The sequence below is a fragment of the Equus quagga genome, chromosome 22 (genome assembly GCF_021613505.1).
Source record: "Equus quagga isolate Etosha38 chromosome 22, UCLA_HA_Equagga_1.0, whole genome shotgun sequence".
Classification (NCBI taxonomy): Eukaryota; Metazoa; Chordata; class Mammalia; order Perissodactyla; family Equidae; genus Equus; species Equus quagga.
Window position 1 is genome coordinate 37,525,805 of NC_060288.1, and position 23,244 is coordinate 37,549,048.

Consider the following 23,244-nt stretch of genomic DNA (forward strand, 5'->3'; position numbering starts at 1 on the left):
CTGAGCATATGCATAACTTTTTTCTCTGAGAATGAAAATGTCTACTTTACACAGATTTTGTGAGGGTAAGAGAAATGTTGTACACAACACCTTGTAAATTAAACAAACAATCAATACCAACATCTATAATCATATAATCTATAATCTATAATTCTTTTTTTTTCTGCTTTGTCTCCCCAAAGCCCCCAAGTACATAGTTGCATATCTTAGTTGTGGGTCCTTCTAGTTGTGGCACGTGGGATGCCGCATCAGCATGGCCTGACGAGCGGTGCCATGTCCGCGCCCAGGATCCGAACCAGCGAAACCTTGGGCTGCCGCAGTGGAGTGTGCAAACTTAACCGCTCGGCCATGGGGCCAGCCCCCCTATAATCAATTCTGAAGGACTAAATTATTCCTATACATGTGCAGCCCTGCCTCATTGAGCCTCATGCTAGCCCATTAACAATCCAGCCCATCAGATGTTATTCAAGAGACGAGACGAGTTGGTGCAAGGTCGGTTGACCTGGAGGAGGCAAGTTGAAAGACAACGCTTTCCGCTTCACCACCATTCAGTCTGGTGGTCACCACGATGAGGGGGCTGGAAAAAGACAGAGGAATGGAGACCCTGAGAGAAAGGGACAAAGGAGTGCTCCCACCGGGCCCCTCACATTTGGCTCCTCAAAGACCATAAACCAGAGGAAAGACATCCCAGTTTAGTGTCCAATCTGCCAAGCTCCAACTGGAATCCCCATCCTCAGTGCCAGCCTCTCGCTTCAGTGGACTGGCGCCCACAGCCTGACAGCCCCCCGCAGATGTTTAAATGGGTTGCCTTATTGTTCAGTTGGCTGAATGGATCAGCCACCATAAAAGTGGTGACTATAAAAGTGACAATGCTGAATCATAAACTCCCTAAATAAGCATTTCAGACTCTTCTTCTAATTGAAGTAAGAAAGGAATTCAAAATTTTGATTCACTGCTTGTACAGATACTTTCCAACTCAGACAGCAATTCTTTTATATTTAATAAAATGCAGAATAGAAATAGAAGCAGGCTTGGGATCAAAGACTGGACTTCATGCCCCTCTTTAGCTACTCCAGCATCTATATGATTATGACTGAGTCACTGCGACACACTGAGTCACAGAACTCTTATCTTTAAAATAAAGGTAGTGGTAATTACATCTCACAAAGTAGGGGTTTGTTTTTAAATAGTTTTACTGAGATATAATCACATACCATACAATTTACCCATTGAAAGTGTACAATTCAGTGTCTTCTAGTATATTCACAGAACTGTGCAGTCATCACTACAATCAATTATACAACATTTTCATTACACCCACACCTTGTAGCAGTCACACCTCCCACCACTTCCTCATCACCTCAACCCTAGACAACCACCAATCTACTTCTGTGAAGATTTGCCTATTCTGGACATTTCATATAAAGGGTATCCCATAACTTGGGGTTTCTGTGTCTTGCTTCTTTCACTGAGCATACTGTTTACAAGATTCATCCATTTTGTAACATGTATCAGTATTTCATTCTTTAAACTGGTGAATAATATTCCATTGTCTAATATACAATTTATTAATCCACTCTTCAGCTGATGGAAATTTGAATTGTTTACATTTTTGGTTATTATGAGTAACGCCGCAATGAACATTTGGGTACAAGTTTTTGTGTGGGCACAAGTTTTCATTTCTCTTGGGTAGATACCTATGAATGGAATTGCTGGGCCATATAATAACTCTATGGTTAGTCATTTAAGGAATGCTAGAGTGTTTTCCACAGTCGCTGCACCATTTTACATTCCCATCAGCTGTTCATGAGGGTTCTATTTCTCCACATTCTTGCCAACACTTGTCATTTCTCTTTTTTTATTGTAGACATCTAGTGGGTGTGAAGTGGTATTTGATTGTGGTTTTGATTTGCATTTTCCTGATGACTAATGATGTTGAGTATCTTTCCATGTGCTCATTGGCTCTTTATGTATCTCCTTTGGAGAAATATCTACTAAAATCCTTTGCCCATTTTTTTTTTTACTGGCTTATTTGCATTTTTACATTGAGATGGAGAAGGTCTTCACATATTCCAGATGTCAGTCCCTTACCAGACACATGATGTGCAAATATTTCCCCTCATTTTGTGGGCTGTCTTTTCACTTTCTCAATGGTATCCTTCGAAGCATAATTTTTTGATGAATTCCAATTTATCTACTTTTTCTGTTGTCGATTGTGCTTTCGGTGTCATATTGAAGTAAACACTGCCTAATCCAATGTTAAGATATACCTCTGTTTTACTCTAATAATGTTAGCTATTAAGTTTAAAACTGTGATCCATTTTGAGTTATACATTTTTGTATATGGTGTGAAGTAGATATCCAACTTCATCATTTTGCATGTGGATATCCAGTTGTTCAAGCACCATTTGTTGAAAACACTATTGTTTCTCTGTTGAATTGCCTTGGTGCCCTTGTTAAAAACCAGTTGACCCTAATTATGAGGGTTTATTTCTGGGCTCTCACTTCTACCCCATTGGTTTATACGTCAATGCTTATGCCAGTGCTATACTGTCTTGATTACTGTAGCTTTGAAATAAGTTTTGAAATCAGGAAGCGTGAGAACTTACAAGTTCTTCTTTCTTAAGACTATTTTGGCTGTTGTGAGTCACTTGAATTTCCATATGAAATTCAGGATCAAATTTTAGGATCAATTTCTGGAAAAAGATCAGCTGGGATCTTGATGGGGATTTGTAAAGCTCTATGTCAATTTGGGGAGTATTGCTGGCCCCTCATGTGGTTTTGACTTGAATTTCTCTAATGACTCATGATATTGAATATCTTATCTTGTGCTTATTGGCCATTTGTATGTCTTCTTTGGAGAAATGTCTATTTAAATCCTTTTCTCATTTTTAAATAGATTACTTTTTATTGTTGTTGAATTGTAAGAGTTCTTCATACATTCCGGAATATATAATTCCTTTTATTTCTATAAAGTTGGTAGTAATGTCTCTTCTTTCATTCGGGATTTTGGTAATTTGAATCATCTGTCATTTTTTTTCATCAGTTAGCTGAAGGCTTGACAATTTTGTTGATCTTTTCAAAGAACCAAGTTTTGGTTTAATTAATTTTTATCATTTTTCTATTCTATCTTTCATTAATTTTTGCTCTATTCTTACACAGGGTAGTTGTGAGGGTGAAATAAAACCTTGAATTTAAAGGATCTTTAAAAATAAAATTGTGTATATAAATATTTATTAATTCAATAACTATTATTGGGTACTTTCTATCTGACAAGCAGATTGTGTTCTAGGTGCCTGGGATATGGCAGTGAAAATTTATTCCACGTGGTGGCACATACAAATATGCACACTCGTATTTCTTATGTGGAAGAATTGTGCCTTACTCATCTTCATATTCCTTTTTCCCGGCCCACAGTAAATGCGCTATGAATGTCAGGCAAATACTAAAGGAGAGTAGGGTATTTTTATGATCTGTCATTTTTCTTGCAATTCCACTTAGATGGTAAGCTTTTTGAGACTAGAAGCCCTATCTTAATCACCTTTGTAGTTTAAATTCTGCCTACCACGATGCCTTAAACACATTGTTTGCCCTGAAACTACTGTTTTGATGAATTAACTTGAATCTACATTCATATTAATTAATATGAAGGGAACACACAAAAAAGGAGAAATCAAAGCTGATAAAGTAATACAGTTGAGGTCAAGAAAGTATCCTGAGTGTTTTCGATGACAAGGACTATGTCTTCTGCTTTTCCATCTCGCACATCGCTTGCTGGAGAATAGAACATACAGTTGGTGCTCAATAAATCTCTGTCTATTGTTCAATTGGTTTTATTTTCAGAATTCCAATAGGTAGTCGTCCTACCTCACTTAAGGAAGATTGAACAGTCATCACAAAACCCTCCATAATGACGGTAGGGGATAACGTAACCAGGGGGGCTCTCTGGGCAAAACAATGCTTATTCCTCTTTTTAAAGAACCTTATCATGGGAACTCAGATAAACTACTGCCCCGTCTCTATGCACACGTCTCTGGTGTTTGAGCCAAACATAATTTTTAATAAATCGTATTTCAAAATATCAGCCTATCAAGAAGATGGTTAGTAAACACTATTTTAACTCGGGTTTCTCCTCTCTTACTTGCAAAGAGAAAGAGGCGCAAAGGTCAGCGATTCTGGTCAAACAATTTTCAGGCAGCCCTTCTAACGCAACAATATTTTTTCTTTAATATTTCAAACTTCTAGTAGTCTTGTAGAGGAAAGAGAAACGCCATCACCCATAATAGGTTCAAAGCCATTTTTCCTCTTTCCGCCCCATACAGTAGTCACCGGTTAAAAAATGCAGAGCGATCAGCCTGATGTCTCACTGCAAAATGATAAACAGCTGTTGTGTTAAATAAATGTCTCCTCTTTACCTTGAGTTCTCATTACTTTCCATCAACTAAGACAGACTAGAATTTATCGCCTAATTATGTTACTACTGTTTACTTCATACTGTTTACTTTATATCCAATTTGAGGGAAAAATGAGCTTTTTTGTGAAGGAAGAGAGGACGATGCATGCCCATTTATGAGAGAGAATGTGATAGCCGGGTAGTACGGGATTATATAGTGCAGTCTGAGGAGAAAATTAAATTAAAAAATGTATCGGTGGTTCCAGAACAATCAGGACGGAAGTGTAATTCACGTGAGCAGTGATGCGTCTTTCTGGAATGTCAACACTTCCAATTTGAAGCAGAGACATGGCTGCTGGTAATTATCACTCGTCATTTAGGGTAGTTGAGACTCTCACATAACACCTGAAAACCCAAATCTGCCAGGGCTAAGCACACTTTGTCAGTCCCCTGTAGACGACGGAAGTGAACTCTGCAGACATGCGTCCCTGGTCTACACATGCTCTTTAAACACAGAAGAAACTCTCCTAAATGAGAAGGAAGTCTGATTTTGAACTAAGCAACATCACAGACAAACCATACAGCCTCCTCCCAGGGCGCTGGCATCAGACGCATGCATTTCCAAGCATGGCACACAAGTCAACCTATTAATGTACAATATTAATCTTCCATAGTCCCGTCCAGGGCCATCCACCCGTCACAGGGCCAGTTAATAAACACATTCCTTTAATCTGAACTTCTCCTCTCTTGCTCACAAATCCTTTATTTTTAACTCCTGGTTAGATGTCGTGCTTTTGTTTTCCTTTCTACAAATGAGATACTCAGTTAATGACTTCCCTCCATTCTCCCCGCTTTGCAGCACGGCTTTATTAACACCCCAGAGTTCTTCCCTTGATGTTGGTGTCCACTGTTTCCTACACGGATTTAGGTTCTCTCCCTTTTGGTTTTTTGACTCTTTCCAGGATGCTTTAAGAGAGAAGTGGGCAGCAGAACATAAGACACAGATTGGTATCTCGAGACGGAATTGTCCTGCATTTTGAAACGTAGGCCCTGGTGAGCTTGAGTCAGAGGAGCTCACGCACACCCTAGTCAAGTGCAGGCAATGGCCACATACACGGGAACAACAGAGGCAGATGGTTTTTAATTCATTAGGGACATTATGTATAACCCAAGGCTAGTTAGAAAATCCTGAGAGTAGCAAGAATAGCCAGAATTTATGTGTTCATTCACCGTATCCACATAGATTTATTGCATGCCCACTGTGCATGTGGTAAGAGCTGGTCCAGAGCGCTGAATGAAAAGATTCACGCTTGTTAACACTGAGCTCAGGGCTGACTACAGGGGCAGACGGTGAGAAGGAAACTAACAGACCCACAATTAACCAAAAGCCAAGATAAAGACCACAAACCGAGCAAAGAGGAAGCCGTGTAGGAGAACAGCTCTCACTCCTGGAATCAGACCCCAGGCTGGAGTCCCACCTTCACCCCTGCTCTTTGCCTCAGTTTCCTCTTTGTAATGCAGGGTAATAATAGAATCCATCTATTACTTGATATGAGCATATCAGTGGTGTGCCGTTGACAGTCTCAAGCACGAGTTGCTGTGGTGTGATTACTAATAGCACCTGTTCCCTCTTGACAGCATCCTGGTTTGGCTGACAGGGCACACAGTCACCCCGCTGACAGGGCTGGCCTATGTCACCCACTTGGTCAGCTTAAGCCTTTGTGGCGGTCATTGCTACTATTATTACTACTGCTTTTATTTGGGTTGGTCAGGAAAGACCTTTCCAGGGTATTTGCAATGAGTCTTGAGGAATAAAATGAAGCTGTCTGTGTGGAGCAGAGTTTGAGGGAAGCAGTGGTGAGGAAGGAAGGAGGAGGGAAGGAGGGTTTGGAAGGAACTACATAAAGATGGAGGATCCCTGAGGGAACGAGTGTGCATGCTCTGGAACTGGGGCAGCCAGTGTGGCTACAGCATGGGGGACAAGGGGCAGGTGGTCCTGAAGGTAACAAGGAAAGAGGCCAAGGTTGGTCTCTGATTGTATTCGAAGAACCAAGATGAGTCTCCGTAGGATGCTGAAGAGGGATGGTACGTTTTCTCTGGGCACTGGGTGGGTATTGGATGGGTCAGGGCAGAGGAAGCGTGGCAGCAGTAACGGGCCAAGCGTCTGCTATATGGTCCTTCTCCGGGCAAGCGTGGATCTCCAGAATGACTCAGGAAGACACAGAAAGCTTGGCTACCAAGGCCACAGAAATGACTGACGCTGTCCAAAATCACCTCATGAGAAGCTTATAGTCACAGATATCTCTATGGTATAGTGCCCTCAGATATTAGGGAAGACATAAGTCCTACACCATTTAAACTGGAGGAGAACATAGCAAAAGAAGAAAAGCTCTCTAATTTATGAAGCTGGCTTATGACTCCTATCGAAACCTGAGAAAGACGTCACAAAAAACCTATGCAACCACCTTACTTATAGATACAAATGTAAATTCCTAACTACCATATAAGTAACAGAAATTCAGCAATAATAAAATTAATAATGCAACAAATACAATGAAGATTTACTCTGGAAAATTAAGGATGCTATAATATCAGGAAAATGATTAATAGAATGAGCTATTGCCCTAAGTTAATAAATATATGGTGGATTATCATTGTAATTTTAGTGAAAAAACATTTGACAAAATTTAACTTTCAAAACTAGATCAAAAGTTTTAGGAAAAGCACACAGATGTGGACTTCCTTAAGTTACTTTAAAGATCTCTATAAAATAATGGTCACCATTAAGCCTGATGTTGACATGTGGATATCACCCCATTTCAATGGTCACCATTCAACTTGATATTGACATGTGGATGTGACCCCATTTCAATGGTCACCATTAAGCCTGATGTGGACATGTAGATATGACCTTATGTCAGTGGTCATCCTGAAGCCTGATGTTGACAGGTACATATGATCCTGTGTCAATGGTCACTATTAAGCCTGATGCTGACATGTAGATATGACCACATTTAATAACAAACAAGACAGGTAAGAGTTCCATCAGCAAAATAGTTAATACCATTCAATAAAAAAGGGGAGCAATATCATTACTTACAGATGATATGATTTTTCTTTCTAGAAAAACCAAAAGATCTTAGAAAAATGATTAGTTTATAGAAAAACCAAGAGATCTTAGAAAAATGATTAGTTTATAGAACAACCAAGAGATTTTAGAAAAATGATTAGTTTATTAGGTGCTGGATACACACTATTCAGTAGTTTCCCTAATTCTCATCATAAAACAAATGAGAGGATTTAATGAAAACTATTTCTATCATAAGAACAACAATAATATATAATGAGTAGGAGTAAACCTAATAAGCAATGTTAATGATCTCCATGAAGAATGCTAAAAGTTTTCAATGGTTTCAAATGAAGAGCTGAGTAAAAGATATAAGACGTTTTGCAAGGAGAAGAGTAAATATTACACATGATCGTTCTTATCAAATATCATCAATTTAAGAACACTCATTCAGGGGCCGGCCTGGTGGTGCAGCGGTTAAGTTAGCATGTTCTGCTTCTCGGCGGCCTGGGGTTCGCCGGTTTGAATCCTGGGTGCGGACATGGCACCACTTGTCAAGCAGGCGTCCCACATAGAAAGTAGAGGAAGATGGGCACAGATGTTAGCTCAGGGCCAGTCTTCCTCAGCAAAAAGAGGAGGATTGGCAGCAGTTAGCTCAGGGCTAATCTTCCTCAAAAAAATAAAAACACTCATTCAATCAAAATTCCAATTACAGGAGAAAGTTAGATCTTGATGAAGTTATACTGGAAAAATAAAGATGTAATAAAGTTTCTTAAAACAAATGCAATCAGCTGTGACATTATCTGCTGGCAACAATCCTTTAAAACCCAGATGGAAGTGACTTCCTCCAGGCAGCCTTCCATGATGGCCGACTTCTGCCTTCTCACTCCAGATTGTAGTTGTTTATACACCTGTCTCTAAACTACACTGTGAAGCACTGGGGGCAGAGAGTTCATCTATTTTATCTCTTTATGGCCAGTACTCTATCCCAAAAACGTCTGGTACAGACTAACTAGACACTAAATAAATCTTTGTTAAATGAATGAATGAATGATTTTAAAAACTTGAAGGATGGTATTATTTGCACTATAATCTCAAAGATATCTTTTAATGTCCTACGAGTCCCAACTGGAAAGGAAGGGATGTTGCTTGTTCTGCCTTTGGAGGCTGAGCAACGTTCCCCAACGTTATCTTCCATTAGAGCCAAGAGCAGCTGCTAAGTTCAATCCCTTCTTTTCTGATGGGGTGACGTGCACCCACAGAGGACTGATTTCTAAGTTTCTAGAAGACTTATTAAAATGAGGCTCTTCTGAATTTTGAGCTCATGTCATTTTCCTGTCATTTCATTGCCTTCATTCTTGTGTGTAATCTATTAGTCATTACACATCCCCAGTCCAAATTTTTCATTTCTACAGAAAATAACTGTGCGCCAACTCTGTTATCAGCTTCAGAGCTCTGAATCTGGCACAGAAGCTAGAATCCAGAGCTTTGCATTCTCACAGCAAACCAGGCTGCATCTAAACCACCACAGAACCAGGCAGAGCTATGATTAGTGCTGAGTCATTGAAATAAATGAATATTGATGAATGTATAGGATAATTTTATAATAACCACATCATATAACTTGTGTATGTAATCTTGAAACAGTCACTTTGGATATGATTAGAGTAATTTATATTGAGGTTACAGAAATTTTAATGAATTTTATCTTTGATTCAAAGCCCAACAGCTCCAGGTTATGAAGTAAAATTCTTTTTTGTAATATTCAAGAGCTTTTTGTGTTGTTTCTTTTCTTCTCCTTTTCAGCTCTATTGAGGTGTAACCAAAGTTGTTGTTTTTCTATCCATGTATCTTATGAAAAAAACAAAATAGTTCACTGTATTGGATCTATCACTGCTGGAAAATCCCTTCACATGTTCCACTGATTAGATTTTTTCACTTTTTAAACTGTTTTCCCAACTCTCACCCTGTCTAATCCTTAAAGGAGAAAGCCACTGGCAATGCGAGAAGATGGCCCCTTGGCTGCTGTCTTACTGAGGTCTGTTCATACAAGATCATGTTGCAAAACCATGGGAAACTCTTTTAAACAAGGCTGGAGACTCTCAGAGAGAGACATTGCTGAGGGAGACCCCGGGAGCTGTCTAAACGCTGGAGGATTTGGGCGGGACGGCAGCCTGAGGGGAACCATCTTATGAAGACCATGTCTGACACATGGCAGAGCCATCCAAGCTGGGGTGCAGGCGAGTCCGTGGGAAGGGGGCAGCCACACCAGGGAGGGGACACACCTCGTGTGGCAGGGCTGGCAGGCTCAGAACCCAGGGCCACGGAGCTGCTGGGTCCGGTCATTTGCCAGTTTCCCTCCCTGCCCACAGGTGACGCCATGCTCACCTGTTTATGACGTCCTGAAAAGCAGTAGTCATTGCTAGACGGGCAGGTTACACTGGGAACCTGGCAGGGAGGGAACGTGACTCAGTGCCACACCCCAGCTGCCAGGAAACTCCTCCATGGGCACAGTCCACAGACAGACGCCAATGTTCCAAGCTCACAGGTGAAGGACATATATTTCAGCAAAGCCTCCTGCCCTTACTTCACCACTCGAACACCCCTGTCCCTCCACGCACTCCTCTTGTCCTTTGGGTAACATGAAAATTCTTTGCCATGGTCTACTTTCATTGCTTCCCTCCATTCTCCCTCTCAAATCCGCCCCCCCAGGCTGCAGGATGCTCTGAGCATCTTAAATACCAAATCAACTTACACCCAGGCTGTCATACACACTATCCCTCTGAGCTGAGAACTCCTGGTCCCAACCTCACCAGGTAACTCCCAGGCATGCTTCAGACTGCACACGGCTATCCCTGCTTCTTCAGGAAGGCCACCCTGAGTACCGGGGCTGCATTAAATCCTGGTCACAGGAGGACCCTGCACTGCTGCTGGCCCCATTCAGCCAGTCCAGGAACCAGAAGATGGCTAAGCGGAGCCCCAGCCACTCAGGAGCTGTCAGACCTAAACACCACACTGTGACCCAGCACCTGCATTTCTCAGCATTAAGACCCTTACCAGGCTTCCAAAACAGGAAGAGGAAGATCCTGGGCCAAATGGATTATTTTGTTTCATTGAAGACACTGAAGTCGTTGGGATTACGAAAGTGACATAATATTTGAGTAGTCAAGAAGGTGGGAATTTCTCCACTAGAAAATGGGTGAACACTGTGATGACCCCCCATTTGCTGGGGATGAACATGAGATCAGGAGAGGGTTGGGTCTTGCATGGGGCGATTTCCGGAGGCTACGTGAAAAATAAATTTACTTCCTCTAGGAAGAGTGCTAATATTACCTCAGTGAGATGCGAAAACTCAGGACAGACGCAAGAAAGAAACAGACTCTAAAAGTTGCGCAAAATAAACTCACTGAATAACTAATCCTGGATAAATATTTTTCAACTCTTTCTTTAATCATAAAAGCAATTCATATTCACTATAACAAATTTGGACAATACAGTGCTGTAAACATGGGACCTCAGCCTGCTCCCACTGTGTAGCACAGCCTGGAGCACACACCTGGCTGGGGGACAGGAAGACCCCGCCATTACTGGGGTCATAGCATCAAGACAGGGGTGAGCATTCCACACAGCCCTGACTCATCCCTTAAATGACAGATTCTATTTCTCAATCGCTCAGGTGACTACCAGTCTGGAGAAAAGATGACCCTTCTTTCTTTCCATTTTTCCCTGTCAAAATGCAATATGACATCCAGCTCCCTGTGACGTGAGATGGAAGAGTGGGTCTTCAGTGGCATGTCCGCTCAGGGAAGGGAGAGCAGGTGGGAAGTGGACTCCATTTGCATCAGTAGACATGGGGGCCTGGCGGGATTCCAGGCATGCGACTGGGCCCCGGAAGTAAGACCTGCCCCTGACCTCTGAGGGTCTTGAGTGGTGGTAAAGCAGCCAACCACACAGCGAGGTCATTCCAACACAATCCAGTGAGTGCTGTGGACGTGCGGCACATGAGATATTGTGGGTCCCCATTTAATCTCTTGAGATTATGCCTCAGCTAAATCTCAAAGGACGAGAGGCAATTAGGTTCCCAAAGAATACAAGAAGTTTTCCAGGCATGACAAATAAATTGGGCCAAAGCAGAGAGGTGTGAAAATAATTTGGTGCATACTGGGCATGACAGGCAGCTGCATATGGATTGCAAAATGGAGAGAAGGGAGAGATAAACCCAGAGAAATATCACCAGCGGTGTTGACAGCGAGCTCAAAGCCTGGTCTGCACCCTAAATATTTAAGATCACCTCCGGTACACTGGAGGGGGTAGGACGGATCCCTGCCCTTCCTTTCAGAAGTTTCCTAGCATGCTTCTGCATTCTCTCGGGGCTTCCAGGGGACCAGGAGCACAGGTGCAGAGAGGAGCTGGTTATTGCTGGGCTGACGTTTGGGGCAGCCAACCATTTTGCATCATGGATAATGGCAGCTTTCACCTCACTGCAGGGCAAGCCCAGACGGGTCTAATTGATCCAGGGTGTGAATATTCACCAGGAGCTAATGAGTTCAGCACCACAGGAGGCACCGCGTGCCACAGTGCAGCTCCGCCTTGTCAGGAAGAGGGTGGTGGGGCGGGGCAGGCAACTTCCTGAAATCCCCCTCCAGGATCTGTAGACACTATGGGGAAGGCACGGAATTCTGCTGCCTCTTAACAAGTCCACTCGATTTCAGGTGGTCTCCACGTGAACCTGAGGGCTTTCCCTGCAACGTTGCTTCCCAAGCTCTTTTACTCCCCCTGGAAAAGCTCCATGTGGGACCATATCCACCTCCTCCCACCCCCTGAGGGTTAATCAGAAAACCTGCCTTAATCTACAATGCCTTGGTCTTCTCTCTTAGTACTTAATGTGTTCCTATCATAAGGTATTGTTTTTATTCTTTATACCGTGCACTTGTGTGGCATGTATCGCTCTTGATGGTTTCATGTGGAGCTCCCTGACCATCCTCTTATTTATCAGTCCACACCAGCGTTAGCGTCACCTCCTGGGTCTCTATCGTCTACAGATTCAATTAACATATGTCCCCTGCAGCTTCCAAACCCTTAATGAAGACCCTGGACTACACTGGATCTAATTCTGGTCCCAAGAGCATCCTAATAGATGTCTCCCCACAGCGCACGGCTGTCGTTCAAGAAACAAAGATATTAAACTACATTAAGTATAGGCCAGAATAGAAAACAAGGATTGAAAAGAGCTGCTGAACGTTAATGTGAATAATATAGAGTGAAGGTTCTCTCTGGAGTTGGCAACCTGAAGTGAGCCGGAGGGACACACGGGGTAATCTGCCGTGGCCTGGCAGCTGGGGATGTGGAGACACATGTGTCTGCCAAGCCAAATTAGGCCACCGTGTCTCCCGTCAGCACCCTCTCTGTTCTCCTGGCGTCCCCTCTGTGGACATACCAACTTGCCCCCTTCCCAACCTCCCCTAAGCTCAGCCTGTGACAGATGCCACCTCTGCTGATGCCCGTGTCAAGCTCCCACATGACAAAATCTTGGTCAGCTCCTCAGTGAGGAGCAGGAGAGATGGGGTCCCCAGGCAGTGGAGATGCGAGAACACGAGGAGGAGAAGCCGGAGTGGACTACGGAGGAAAGGAGCCAGAATGTCCGACGTTTTGCTGAAGAGTCAGGAATTCTGGGGTGGAGAGACGAGCTCGTGTGACAAGGGGGCAGGATGAGAAAGAAGCAAGAGGAAGAAGGATGGAGGGGGAGAATGTGGGGGGCTAATCTGGAAGATGGGTGTTATTTGTTGTATAATCACTTGTGTGGTTTTGGACCTGGGTTCCTGGCATAGACGTTCTGCAAGTCCTGGTGCTATGGACTGGCTTGTGGCCCCCAGAGTTCATAGGTTGAAGCCGCAACCCCCAATGGGACTATTTGGAAATAGGGCCTTTAAGGAGGTGGTTAAGGTTAAATGAGGTCATAGGTGGGGCGCCCTCCAATAGGACTGGTGTCCTTACAACAGGGATGTGAGTGCACAGAGCAGAGACCACGTGAGGACAGAGAGAGAAGACGGCTGTCACCAACCCAGGAAGAGAGGCCTCAGGAGGTACCAGCCCTGCTGACACCTCCACCTAGGACTCCAGCCTCCAGAACCGTGGGAATAAATGCTGTTGCCTACACCGCGCCGCTGTGGGACTCTGTGATGGAGGCCTGAGCGGACCAGGGGATTTCCTGAGTGATGAGGGTCTTCTTATACTAACCAGGCAACTTAGAGGGGCCCCCAGAGAGCTTCAGGATGGGGGCTGGTCACCAAAAAGACAAACCACGGGATTAGCGGGTGGGGCTCTGAGCTCCAACTCTAGGGGGCAGAGTGCTGGAGGCTGATGTCAGTCATGTACCCAATGATTTAATCAATCATCCATCACGCCTACTTAACGAAACCCCAATAAAATCTCTGGTCACTGAGCTCAGGGAGTTTCCTGGTTGGTGAGGACGTGGGTGTGCTTGGGGCGACTCCATGGGGACAGGGCATGGAGGTTCTGCGTCCGGGACCCTCCCAGACCTCACCCTACATGAATCCTTCACAACCAAACTGCAATCATGAAGATGAGCGCTTTCCTGAGTCCCGAGAGTTAGTCGTTCTGGTGAATCCTTGAATCTGAGCGAGTCGTGGAACTTCCAACTTTGTAGCCAGTGGGCCAGACGGGTGAGGGACCTGGGGAGCCCTGAGCATGGCAGTTTTGTTGGGGACCCTGCCCTTTAACTATGGGGTCTGCGCTAACCTCAGGACGTCAGTGCCAGAACTGAACGGCAGTGCGCCCAGTTGGGCCAAAATGGAGAAGTTAAGACAGCATTATGGATGAGTCCATAGTAACCCACGGGGCGGTTATACAGGCTCAAGAGGCGGCGGAGGAATGAGAGGGTCTCAGAGATGCAAAGTGTAGCCCCACAAGATTACTGACTGGAAATTTGGGGAGCACTCCCCTCATTACACAGAAGGGAAATTTGGCAAATAAAAATTCAGGATGCCCAGTTAAACTTGAATTTCAGATAAACAAAAAATAACTTTTTAGTATAAATATTTCCCATACGATATTTGGGATATACTTATACTAAAATATGACGTCGTTTATCTGAAATTCAAATTTAACCAGCAGCCTGCATTTAACCTGGCGACCTTCTCAAGGGTGAGCTTGCCTCCTCTGAGGGTCCACTGCCCGACATTCTGGCCTCAAAGTGAACACATGGCAGCTTGGCACCCCACTCTGGAGAGGGTGCCAATCCCTGACAGAACATCCCAACCACAACCACTGGCCATCTGTCCCTGGTTTTCATAATTGCTAACAGGACTGATTTCAAGTGGTAGCAAGGGAACAGCCACACCAGTTGCAAAATACTGATTTTTTTTTTCCTGAGGAAGATTTGCCCTGAGCTAACACCCATGCCAATCTTCCTCTATGTTTTAGTATGTGGCCAACCAGCACAGCATGCCCGCTGACAGAGCGCCTGGCACCTGAATCCCAGCCACCAAAGTGAAGCGTGCTGAACTTAACCACTAGGCCACCGGGGCTGGCCCCTGAAACATTTTAATACCTGTGGTTTGTAAAAAGCTGCTTCCCTGAGCCCCCAAATGCCCCACCCTGTCCACTCAGTCCTGTCTAGGCCCCAGCTGCCCCTCGATGGCTCCATGACCCAGAAATTAAAGGGAGTCCCGCCCCAGAGCTGTGGCTGGACGACTATGACAGCCCGGTGCTGTAGATCTCACAGTCAAATGTTTTGAATTATTGTCCTTCATCGTTACATGTACTTTAATAGTTTAAAAATGTTTCCACGTAGGACAGAAAAAAACCAATATTTATAACGGGCCCACCGCATATCACTGGCACTTGCAGGGCCTTCACAGGCATTAATCTTCACATCCACCCTGTGAAGTGGGTTTTAATAACCCCAATTTTGCAGGAGAGGAGAAGGAAGCCTGAGGAGTATCGGTAACATGGCACCATCACACAGGTGAGACACAGAGAGGGTCCTTGTCTGAGTCAGAAGTCAGTGCTGTTTTCTCAACATAATGTCCCCAATTCTGCAAACAAAACACTCAAAATAGATCTGTGAATACCTTCTTTAACTAAAAACAGCAATAATCTACATTCCAGGTGGGAGTGCACAAGGAGAGATGACACACGGGAGCCGGGCCTGTCCTTTCAGAGCGCAGCAGGTGAAGCGCTAAAGACGCGAACGCGCACTCGGACCACAGCCGTGCGCAGGCGCGTCCACACCCACACCTGCACCCGCACAGCCGTGCGCACGTGCGTCCACACCCACACCTGCACCCGCACAGCCGTGCGCACGCGCGTCCACACCCACACCTGCACCCGCACAACTGTGCACACCCGGGTCCACACCCGCACCGGACCAGCCATGCGCACGCGTCGCCGCAGGACTGGCGCTTCCGCGGGGCCTTTCAGGAATGCCCCTGTCCGCGTGCCAAAGTTATCTTTAAACAAAAACATTCCCGGAGTCTTGCTTAAAATGTTGAGGATCAGGAGCTGTCCTGTGTCTGATGATAACCTGAATGTCCAATAGTGAGGGATTCCTACGAGAAAAGCGAAAGCTACGGATGCCCGGGTGATGGGCGCACACGCGGAGAGCACGAGCGGAGGAGGAGTGAGGCGGTGGTCCCGACCACCACCCACCCACCCACACCGACACCCACACCCAGCTGCGAGGACAGCCAGGACGGAAGCGGTGACAACACAAATGGAGAGCTGGGTGGCTGGGGCCAGAGGCATTGCTGCTCCTTACTTTTCTAATTTAGAATTGTGGATTATTGCTATCATGCTGTTCATGTAGTTTTTAAAACGGAATATACATATTAGCTACTTTTCAAATTTCTACTTTGCTTTTGGCTAACAGATAAAACATAAATGCCACTGTTTGACCAGTTATCTGGGTAATAGAGATAATAGCATAGAAATTGGAGATGCTATGTCGTCCATCCAAATTATCTCCAAAGCCTTTTCTTTAAAACAAAATTGGGGTCAGCAAGTGCTCAGAGAGAATCTAAGCTGTTAGGAATTTCAGCTTCCCAGATTCACCTTCTGACAATTCCCAACAGGTGAATTTTGGTCCCTGCCTTTTGTGATAGAAAATACGAGGTTTATACATTTACACACGCCAACTACTGGGCAGTTTCGACAAACATTTCGACAAATATTTGGGCAGGTTCAACAAACATCGCTCGGGCCGAGAATGTGTTGTGATCACACGGAAGCGTTTGCCAGGGTTCCCCTGCCACGTGAGGAAGCCCCTGACCATCCACCTGGAGGGGCCGTTGGCCTGAGCTGCCGTCTGCAGCCCAGCCTCCTCCCAGATGGTCCCATCGGGGAAGGAAGCATATCCACAGGCTGGCACTGCTTCCAGGACCCACACTCACTGACGGGAAATAAAATCTCGTCCTCTTTTAGTAAGAAGAGTAAAGGAATCAAGAATGTGACACCAACTTGGGAATCAGCTCTGACCTTCAGAGCCTGCGGCTCACGTCAGCGAGGTCCCCCCCAGCAACAGCACAGTGGCCAGAACTTGGGTCGTTTGCTCACTTTTCTGAAGTCACCATTTGCTCTTTCATTTTTTTACTCAGCACGGAAGACCCAGCCCCACTTTCCAGATCCGCTCACATCTGTCTCTGCATCAATGACCCTTAGGGGGCTGCAGTCAGAACAGAGGAGAAGGGACACGGGATTTGGTGTAAACAGCTGGGGTTTGGGCCCCAACTCTGCGACACAGGGCAGCCTGCTGACCTCTCTGGGACTCGGGGTTTCATCTGTGACACCATCACAGCTCCCTGAGATTGGGAAAGGTCACGCCCACGGGACAATGCCCACCTGTCTCTGAACGCCAGTCCCCTCCTCACCCACAGATCCGGACCTGGAGCCCGGGGCTCACAGTGACCTTGGAGTGTCCAGGAAAACAGCACTCGGTCCAGTTCACAAGGAACAGAGGCCGCTCTCATTCGAAGGAGATACTGCTTTGTCACATTTATGAAATTATAGCCAGAGTGACTCCTGTGAGTATAAAGTAAACTTTTAGATTAAGCATCTCTGATTTGACTTATTCTGCAGTAACGGCTGGCAATGCAACCATTTCGTCCCATCTACTGCTTTCCACGGGAGCAGAGCCAAGGGGTGGAGGCAAACTGATGAAAGGAAGAAGATGCAATGGAGGAAATTCTACCCGTTTACCAGAGCTTCCCTGTGACTCGGGACAAGATCGCTGTTCCCTGCTTTTACCTGGAGCGTGACAGCCTGGCCCCTGCCCTCCTCCCTCAGACACAGGCCGGGGCTCGGTCCGGAGCCCTCCTGGAGGACAGTGGGCCTCCCCGGGACCAGACGCAGCCCCCTGTGGCTGAATTATGTCACTTCCATAGCATCGGAATTACCTCCAGAACCAGAAGACGCTTTTCACAAAGCTAGGAGATTTGTAATAACACTCAGCACTAACATTACTATTGTAAAAACACTAAATCAAACATTTACGGGGTGTTTTAGAGTTTATAAAGGCCTTTAAACCATGGTTAGGGATATGTAGAGTATATACACGCAGTCTAGAGAACAGCAATAGGCAAAGGGACAGTTTAATTTTCAAAACTTAAAAAAACGTAATATGTTAGATTGGTGGTTACCAGAGGGGAAGAGAGGAGGGCAAGATGAAAGGGGTGACAGGGCACAGGTGTACGGTGACGGACAGTACTTGGTCTTTGGTGAACATGACATAGTCTACACAGACACTGAAATATGATGTACACCTGAAATTTATATTATGTTATAAACCAATGTTACCTCAATGAAAAAGAATTTTTTTAAATCCCATAATATTTGGTCATACAGAAATTGAGTAATTGAATTTAATAAAAAACTTCACTCAAGAAATATTAACCAGATGCCTAGCGTACACTGTGTGCCAAGCACGAAGCCAGGTGCTAGACAGATGTGAGTAACAGACCCGCTCCCCATCTTCTTGAAGTTTAAACTTAAGGTGGGTAGCGGTCAATAAACAACAAACAAGAGTTACAGGTTCCAGTAAGGCTGTGAAGAAAACACTGAGAAGCCGTGACAGCGACGCTGGGGTGAGCTGCGGATGGGCGTCCCCTGAGAGAGGGTGGCCAGGCCTCGCTGACACAGTGACGGAGGCGCCGAGATGGACAGGAGGGAGCAGGTGTGTAAACAGGGGGCGGGCTGCCTGGGGAAGGACAGAGACATCTAGAGAAGCTGCCGTGGGAAAAGGGTCAAAGGGAGGCCACGGGGCCAGAGCTGGGAGAAGTGACAGCAGGAGCAGGGTGGTGACGGGCAGGCCGGGTGGAGGGTGGAAACCAGGAGGGGTCTGTAGGTAGTACACACAGTGGGAACCCCAGCATCGCACAGGACCTATCCCAAGAACTGGCCGGTGACCTTTAACCGTGAACCGTGGTCCTCACACACCTGTGGCTCTGGCCTTCCCGTGGCCTCTTCTCTTCAGACTCTCTCGTGGGTCACCAGGACACTCAAGTTAACACCACTTTGCAGGTATAGCGCTTTACAGGATTTTTAAGGCTATCATGCTCAACCTGTTTGAGATGCCTGATGAAATTCTTGTCTAATTTGCTAACAAAATCTCCAAGGTCCTCCTTCGCCTTTGAAGGAAAAAGAGTCTACTGCAGACTTCATCCATCCTTCTCAGGTTGAGTAAAGGTCTCCTTGGAATCCCATGAATTTCAATCAAACGGACTCTGTTTGAAAATAGGAACATTGAAAATCTGCTCGAAATCACGGCCTGCCAGCTGCCTCGCCCTCTCCCTTAGCCTTTCCAAGAAAACAGCAAGAAGGGGCTCACGCGCTCCCCACGGGCAGTCCTCAGGGCTTCTCCTAAGAGCACACCCCACTGGGCATCCAGGAGGTGACTGCTGGCCACAGAGGGTCTTCCCGTCGCCTCCCTGGACTCTCCTCCCAGCCCTCTGAGGCCACGACTTGACGTGTTTTCAGAGCCTCCACAGGCAGAGTCTGCTCCCTGGGATCCCTCCCTTCGTCTGGCAGCCAAGGCATAATAACCACGCTGTCAACCGCGAGCTGACCCCACTCCACTCGGCGTGGATGAACCTGGACACCCGCTGCTGAAGGGCATCCCCTGACACAGCTTCTCACCCACCAGTTAAAGGAAAGAAGAGAAACTACCCCTCTTAGGGCCTAATACTGTGACGGATTAAGAAGGCCTTTCCCCAGGACTCAGGGGATCAGCAAGTGAAAATGCTGGAATGGCCCGTCTGACACCGAGGACACACTGACAGACTCTAAGGGCTGCAATTATGGTTTCGTTTCACAAACAAATGACCAGACGTCACAACGGGACTGTCAACCTACTGCATTAATCTTGCCGGAGGACCACTTTCACCTGCTGCTCCCCGTTGCAGGCAAACACAGCCCTTGTCGGCTCTGGGACCGGGTCCAAACTCGGAGAGGGCTGCTGTTCAAGTCCGTTTATAATTCAGCGCAGCCTCGGGAATCTAAACTCACCTCTCTTTCCGCTCTCCTGTCCACACGAATCTCTAATTCTCACGTGTCCTCCATCGTGGGCTGTCTTCTCCCCTCGCCTCTCCTCATCCATGCACATCCCTCCCATACCTCCAAGTGAGTGTCAAGGTCTCCTCCAAGGATGGGGGGAATGAAGTGCCTTCTAAGGGGCTCCTGTGAATAGCCATCCAGCGTGTGCCGGGCAAGTCCCTGCATCCGGGTAGATATCCTACGTATGATACAGCATAAATGCATAATGCAAATACACAGTATTCATAGACAGACACACACGCAGTCTATCTACACTATCTGTATATATTCATAGTGTGCATGTACTATATACACGCATATATACACATACAGACATACGTATGGATTCTTTGTCCTGTTTCCCCAGCCGTGAAAACTAAGATCAACGTATAAAGTCACTTGCTCAGTGTTGCTCACGACCATCGAGTGGTTCCCCTGGGATCTGAGCCAAGGTCCACTTCCTTCCACAGTCCGTGAGCTTCAACCTTATTCTGACATCTGCCAACCATTCTAGTCCCCTCTTCAATTCCCCCAGCACCGCAGTCCCTCCACACAATGGCTCTGCATCTGTTCTCTCCTCTGTAGCTCCGAGCTCAGGAAGACGGCTAGACTCTGTACGCTATTATTTAGTTTTAATTGTTCACTGTACCTAACGTGCAGGGCACGCAGGAGAAGCTGATCTAAACACGTAGATAGCTACTGTCATAAGTGTTATGCAGCCCCTCACTGTTCAAATGCTGGTCCCTGGACCAGCAGTGTCCTCATTAATGAGAGAACATTTCAGAAATGTGGAATTTGCATCATCGCGTGAGGATGCGGTACGTCCCACGTTAGACCTACTGAAGGAGAATCTGCACGTGAATGAGATCCCGAGGTGATTTGCAAGGTTATTGATGTTCGAGAAGCACTGACCTAGCCCAAATTTTCAGTTAAAACAAAAGCATTTTCAGAGCTGACCGATTTTTGGACACTTGCAACACACACACTCACTGGCAGGCTGCAGGGTGAGCAGGGACCCGTACACGTACCCCCAGTGCAAACAGAACACAGTGCTTACACAAGTGAGTGACGCGTGGGGGCCTGGCTGCGGTTAACCCACCGAGCTAAGACATCAGAACAGAGAAGATAACTTCTGGGGGATGCTGGCTGGGTGAGAACAACGACAATATGTATCACTGTGAGGGGAGAACAACGGGAGAGGAACGGGCCTGAGGATGAAAGAGTTTCCATAATCTTAGCTCTCGGCTGTGTTCCCCGCTCCTTCCTAGACGCAAATATGACTCTTTGTAAGGCCAGGAGGTTCGTTCCAATGAGACAGTGAAAGCCACAGGAGAGCGGGGAAATTCCTCAACAACAGACAACCTCTAGATGCTTCTCGGAGAGTCACATCGGTGGGAAGTGTCCCCACTCAGGGCACGTGCACAGCCACAGAAGAGGCACCTCAGAAAGGCCTGTTTCCTCAGAAGCTTCGGTTCTCAGGATGATAAACCTCACGGATCATAAAACTGGAGTATGGACAGCTGCACCATCACATGACACACGCGGACACATAATTTCAAAGCGAAGGCTAAACGTGTGGTCCTAAGGAACCAATGATCACGCCCTATTGATCTGGGTTCCCCCTGGCCACGTTACCTGATATCGAGTCAGTCAGCCTAATGGGTTCAACTCAGTCCTTAGGAAACTCATGGAATCTCCCCACACTGTGGACCCCACACCACAGTGTGGATGCCCAGCGTGTCCTTCACTGCCGACCTAAACAGCCAGGACAGCAGCGGCTGAGGACGGCTCTGGGAGGGGGTGAGCGGGTCCACACGTGATGTGAAAGTGCCTGGGCTGTGGTTGCACCTGCTGCCTCAGGGTTGTGGGGACGGCACATGAGCAACAAAGTGCAGGCGGGCGGCGAGGGCCCCTGTGCTGAAGGGGATCCGCTGCCTCCCCTCCTGCCCCTGCCGCTCTCATCAAAGCACCCGGGCGCCGGCTCCTCCGACCCGGGCTCGGTGAAGCGCAGACGCTACTCTGATGACAGGTGCCTGGCTCCCCAGCTCCTGCGATGCTCTCTGTTATGCTTTGCCTTCCTGCCCAGTCTCGGTGGGGAACGGCCTCTGGATGCTCAGCCCTACGGGTTTTCTCCTAATGGCGACCAGAGTTCCCCCTTTGCCTGACATCCACTCGAAGGGTGACTGCTTCCGCGATGTGCAGGGCTGACAGAATGGAAAGGCCGTCTGTGCAGAAGGAGGCCCCTGGGGAACAGGACCTGGGAACTCGTTCTGGGGTTTGCCTCCAGCCTCCCCCTGACTTGAGGCACCTGGTAGAAGGAGGGGCCGTCTTCCCGTGCCAGGACCGAGAGGCGGTGTCCACCTGAAAAGGGATCGCACACAGCCGGCTGGACTCCGCTGAGGGCCAGCGTGACAGGAACAAGAGCATCTGGTTCCGTGCCGATGATTAACATGCGATGAAAGGACAGCAGACCTCAAAAACACTCAGAGAAACGGCAAAGCAGCACATTCTGCAGAGCCGGGGGCAGAAGCAGAGAACGGCGAGCATGCAGGTGTGGGACAGATGGGGGCAGGGCCCCTGGAAGGGAAGCGGCTGGAATCGCCCAGTCAACGGAAGCTACAGTGCTGCGCAAGCTGGTGAGGAGGGCGCACACCAGCGTGTGTCAGTGAATAATGAACACACAGGAAGCAGCAGCCGTCCGTGGGCGCCAGCTCATTAAAGGTTTCAAACAAGGCCTGCGCGCCTTTACTTAGAAATGCAGCTGATCAGAGTTGTTGAGTGACCTGGCCTGTCAGCCTGTGGGCGGATCGGGGGGCTCAGCACTCACAGGAGACGAGGAGTGAGCGCAAAGGGCGTGACAGGGGGCATCGATACCGTCACTGTCCTGGGGCATCAGTGCCCATCGCTCAAGCCTGAGAGCCGGATGGGCCTCGCCCTGGACGCTCACCTCGCAGAGTCACGGCTCAGGACGACCTCCGTCTGGTGGCTTTCTCAGCATCTCCACATGTCCCATCTCCCAGGAATTCCCATGGGTTAAATCAGTAGAAGAATCGGAATAAATTTCCTAAAAAATAAATTTTCTCTGTCTGCACCTCCTTCTCCCTCTGAAAAAACTTAATGATTCCTGTTATCGGTAAACTCAAATCCCAGCATTTTGGCTTCAGTTTTGCCACACACGCCCAAACCTGCAGACCTTTACTAGGACGGCTCTCCCCAACCTGCAGACCTTTACTAGGAC